General features: G+C 42.4%; 1 pseudogene; it reads left to right on the forward strand.

Annotated features, from left to right (window-relative positions):
- The first annotated feature begins 372 nt into the window (after window positions 1-372).
- On the forward strand, window positions 373-1,037 carry LOC105507583 (annotated as a pseudogene).
- The last annotated feature ends 4,510 nt before the right edge of the window (window positions 1,038-5,547 follow it).

Raw genomic sequence — 5,547 nt, forward strand, 5'->3', positions numbered from 1 at the left:
ACAGAGCAAGACCCTGTCCCTATAAACAAAGTAAATAATAAATAAAAAACAAATTTTAAAAAAAGTAGCAATTACAGATGTAGTTCTATTTTAATAAATATATAGTAAAAGGTCTAAAAGAATGCTCACTAGGATATTGATGAATCGACAAATTGTCTCCAGTTATAGGATTTGGAATGATTTTTATTTTCTTACAAATTTCAATGTTTGAATTTCCTTGCCTTTGTAAAAATAAAAAAGTTTATCTCAAGTCCCATTTGAAGATCACAACACAGATCTCTATGGTTATGCAGCAAGGTCATGCCATCTGCAGTGCAGACTTAAATCCCTTTGGTAAAATAGTTCCTGGCCTTTTCCAAGTGGCTGTTGAAGATGTTGAAGGGGCAGGTTCTGGTAACCGGATGGCCTAGGCCTTTCCTGAGTTGCCTGGTGGTCATAATGGCCAAGCAGGTACCGCTGGGCAGGAAGCTGGAGGTCCTGCACTGCAAGGACATCACCATTTTTGTCAACTTCTACAGGAAAAAGTTTCAGTATCTAACCTTCCACAAGACCAAGAGAACCAACTCTCTCTTTAGACCCTACCACTTCTGAGTCTCTTCCACTTTCGGGCACCTAACTGCATCTTTTGGCTGAACCATGAGTGGCATATTGCCCCATAAAACCAAGTGAGGCCTGGCCACCTTGGACCATCTCAAGGTATTTGATGGGATCCACACTCCCTGTGCCCTGCCCTTTGCAAAAGTGGATGGTGATTTCTGCTCTACTCAAGATTGTGCACCTGAAGCCCACACAGAAGTTTGCCTACCTGGGGTGCCTGGTTCACAAATTTGCCTGGAAGTACCAAGCAGTGACAGCCATTCTGGAGAAGAAGAGGAAGGAGAAAGTCAAGATCCATTAGGAGAAAGAATGTGGAGGGGCAAAGGGGGAAGGAGCAGTTTATGAGGCTGCAGAAACAGGCTGAGAAGAATGTGAAGAAGAGTATTGACAGATACATAGAGGTACTCAAGACCCATGGACTCCTGGTCCGAAACCAATAGAGACTGTTTATTCCTCACTCTTGGCCTAGCCTGCCCTTTTTCCGTTGCTGCCCTAGTTTTTTGGGGGAACCCAAAGGTGACAGTTCTGATGTCCAAGTGCCACAGGCAATCACTTAGGAGTGGCCTAAAAGACAGCAGTGAGGGGAATACCTGTAAGTGGGCAGAGCTTTGGTTTATGGCTCAAAGTAAAGTTATACATTAATTTATGGGCACTAGCAAAAGGCTTCCTGTTTGGTCACGGGCTGGAAGGACAAATATTGGGGATAAAGAGGTCTGGGAAAGAGGCATGTGGATGACCCTATAAAATGGACATGAAATGTGAAGATCTTTGCTTCATGTGTTAATACTCAACAGAGAGAATCCATCACAGAAGAAGCACTAGATAACCATAAGGAACGATGTCCTGGCCAGATGACATCAGCCAGTCTCTGCTATTGGCTACACTAGTATTGGCCCAATAGGCACATGACAAGGGTAGCCATAGGTGCAGAGATAGAGGTTATACATGGGTCTAATAGCATGGCTCCCAATTAACAAGGCTAATCTAGCTACCACCACTGCCAAATGTCCAATTTACCAGCAACAGAGGCCAATGCTTGGCCCCCAAGGCAGCAACATTCCTTCAGCAGACCTATGAGCTATTTGGTGACAAGTTGTCTACACAGGACCCATTCCATCCTGGAAGTAGTATCAATTTATCTTTATTGGAACTTAAACATATTCCAAGTTGGATCTCCTGCCTGAAGGGTCTCAGGTAGTACCACTGAGGGCTTAAAGTGTTTGATCCACTGACCTAGGATTTGGTACAGCAGTGAGCACAGGACCATGGGCTCCACTGGTCCTACTATATACTACACCACCTAGAAACTGGTACTGATTGAGCACTGGGATGACCTGTTACAGGTTCAGCTGGGGTGCTAGGTTACAAAGGATACCCTGTGAGGAGGCACCATACCCCAGGACTCAGTGTACACTCTAAACTGATAGTCTCAAATGTGAGAATATAAGAATCCAGGAGCTAAAGAGTAGAAATAGGAATATCTCTGTATATTATGATTCCCAGAGATTTGCTTAGGGAAGTCGTACCTTCTTTATCCTTAAGTTAGAGATTTTGGCTACTAGAGAGAAAATGTTTCCACTAGAGACACAGCAAGAGTCCCATTACACTCCAGCTGCTGCCTGGTCATTTTAGACTTCTCATTCTAAGAAACAAGGAGACAAGGAGAGGAGTCACCATTCTGGCAAGGGTAATTGATCCTGATTTCAGTAGGGTAGCTGTTCCACAAAAGGGATACGAAAGAATATGTTTGATACCCAAGTGACCCATTTGTGTTTCTCTTGGTTTTTGCTTGCCCAATTTACATGGTCCATGGAAAAGTACAGCAGCTACAACCTGAGAAGAATTTGGTGATGAAGGACTTGGGCCCCTCACTGAAGAGGGTTTGAGTTATTCCACTAGGTAAGCTACTGTCTTAGTGTGTTTGGGCTGGTATAGTAAGTATCACAAATTACATGGCCTATAACAACAGAGTTATTTCTTGTAGTTCTGTAACCTATAAAAATCCAAGACCGAGGTACAAGCAAATTTAGTGTTTAATGAAGGCCTACTTCCTGGTACCTTCTTGCTGTGTCTTCACATGGTAGAAGAGGCAAGGCAGCTGTCTGGGACCTCTTTTATAAAGGCACTAATTGTATTCATGAGGGCTCTGTCTTCATGACCTAATCACTTCCAAATCACCCACCTCCTAATACTATCACATTGGTGACTAGTTTCAACATACAAATTCTGGGGATACCCAAACATTCAGTCCATAGCAGCAACCTAGACCAGCAGAGAGTGAGGGGAATCTAGAATGGGTAGTGGAGGAAGGAAATTACCGCACCAATTATGGCCCTAAGAGCAGCTTTCGAGGCTGTAATTAATCCCACCAACCTTCCTCTAGTAAGTTTCTCCAGTTTCTTTAAGCCCCACAGAATTCTGGAAGAGCTGCTCCTAGATCTTACATTCATAGAGGTAGACAGTAACGGATATCATGCATGGTGTACTACAGATTTCCTCCAATCCAGGAATGAAGCAGTCATTCCACTAGATGCTGAAAGTGTTCAAGGCTGACAACTCTCAACTGAATCCTTCACCATCACTTACCCTCTGCTGAAGAGGGCCTTCTCACCTTTCTGGGTACAGCCAAAATGATTGGTCAATGAGATGGCATAAAGTCTTCAGATGGCATAAAGTTCCCTGTAGGAATGGCTGAGGCCTCTGTTGGACTTCACTGCAGGTCAACTTCTTCCTTTGCCTAAGCCTACTTTCTTTACTCACTCTACAGGTGGATCCTAAGAGCACCTACCAATGAAATATCTGCACTCTAATCTTTATCTCAAAGTATTTCCCATGGAATTTAACCTGTGACAGTTTCCTTTCCCCATACATCCCTTAACTGTGAAGACCCTTAATATTGTAAATTTTTAAAAAATAAAAATTGCTTAAATAATGAAGGAGACTTATTGGCTTACATAACTAGACAGGTATCAGGATTTATTTGATCAGGGGCTTACTAATTTCAACAAGAACCTAGTTTTGCTCCACCTCCTTTCTGGGCCTTCCACAGAGGCAGCATTATTCCAAAGCTAGGCTAGTTCATGATAACAGAGTAGCTACAGTAATTCCAGGTTTAAATTCTCACCTCTCATCATCCAAACAGGAAGAGAGCATGCTTTTAGTAGCTTTATCTGAAGAACAAGGAAGTCTTTCTCAGTCACCAGCTTTTCAAGTGTTACTGACACAAATTGACCAAAGGAATGTTTGGGTTTCCTAAACTATCCACTGTAGCAAGAAGTATAAGATTACCTTGAATGGTCTGAAATAGTCAGGGCTGCTTCCTGGAATTGGTGGTGTTTTAATCTTTGCCCCCAACAATCACATGACTACTACACAAGGGGTTAGAATGGAAGTGATGTTGTGGAGGCAAACTCTATTGGTTCGCTAGGGCTGCCATAAGAAAAAAAAAAAAAATCACAGAGTGGGAGGCTTCAACAAACAGAAATTTATTCTGTCACAGTTCTGGAGGCTTAAAGTCCAAGATCAAGGTGTTGGCAGGAGTGCTTCTTCAGAGCCCTCTCTACTTAGCTTGTAGATGGCTGTCTTGTCTCTGTTTTTATGGTCTTCCTTCTGTGTGCACACATGTCTGTGTCTGTATCGCCTCTTCCTATAAGAACATCAGTCATATTGGATTCAGGCCTACCCTAAAGAGCTCATTTTAAAACAGTCACCTCTTTAAAGACCTTATATCCAATATGGTTATGTTCTCAGTTACTGGGAGTTAGGACTTCAACACATGAATTTCAGGGGACACATTTCAGCCCGTAACACAAACCCAACATCAGCATCAATTACATGTTAATTATGTTCATCTGCTTGACTGTTGCACTAAATTGTAATTTCTTTAAGGGCAGGGACAACATGCTTTGTGTAGAGCCCAGTACACAGTAGGTACTCAATATGAGATAACTGCTTGTTGAGGACTATAAAGAGTTCATTGTAGGCCAGGGGTGCTGGCTCACACCTATAATTCCAGCACTTTGGTAGGTCAAGGTGGGCGGATCACCTGAGGTCAGGAGTTTGAGACCAGCCTGGCTAACTAATAGCAAAACCCCGACTCTACTAAATATACAAAAATTAGCTGGGCGTGGTGGTGATGCCTGTAGTCCCAGCTACTCGGGAGGCTGAGGCAGGGAGAAATGCTTCAACCTGGGAGGCAGAGGCGGTTGCAGTGAGCCGAGATTGCGCCACTGCACTCCAGCCTGGGTGACAGAGCAAGACTCCTGAAAAAAACCAAAACCAAAACAAAACAAAAAAACAGTTCAGTGTATTTGGCACTTATGAGGTCACAGTGACTTTTTCCAGGTCAGACGTCACAATATAAAAATTAAAACCTTATGACAAAAGCTACCATGAGCAAAGTCCAAAGATGATTATGAAAAAAAAAAAATAGTACCTGCACATATGGAACACCAGGAGTTAAGAGTTGTAATACACAAGGGATCATATAGACAGATCAGAAAAGGATGAAAACTCAACACAAAATACAACGATGACTATGAACAGTCCAAAAATACATGAATTCAACTCCACTAGCAGTCAGCAAAAAGTGAATTGAAACAACAGTGAAATAGCATTTAATGCCTATCAGACTGACAAAAATTTAAGATTCATGCGTTAGTCCTGGCAAGGGTGTGGGAAATGGGTTTGTTCTACATTTAGACTGGAATATGAACTAAAATAATTCTAGCGGTGGAGGTAATCTGGCAGTGTGTCAGTCATAACAGCATTGGTCACAAGTAACAGCAAACCCAACTCAAAAAAGTTACTTATTAAGTCACATAATTGAAAGTCTACACACAGCCCTATGTAGGTTACCTAAATCGTATCATTAGAACCTAGTCTCTTTTCATGTCTTACTTTTGTCCTCTGAGGAGAAGTCATTCTCAGTAAGGGTCTCTTTTTGTGAAG

Source organism: Colobus angolensis, unplaced genomic scaffold (assembly GCF_000951035.1).
Source record: "Colobus angolensis palliatus isolate OR3802 unplaced genomic scaffold, Cang.pa_1.0 Scaffold150, whole genome shotgun sequence".
Lineage (NCBI taxonomy): Eukaryota > Metazoa > Chordata > Mammalia > Primates > Cercopithecidae > Colobus > Colobus angolensis.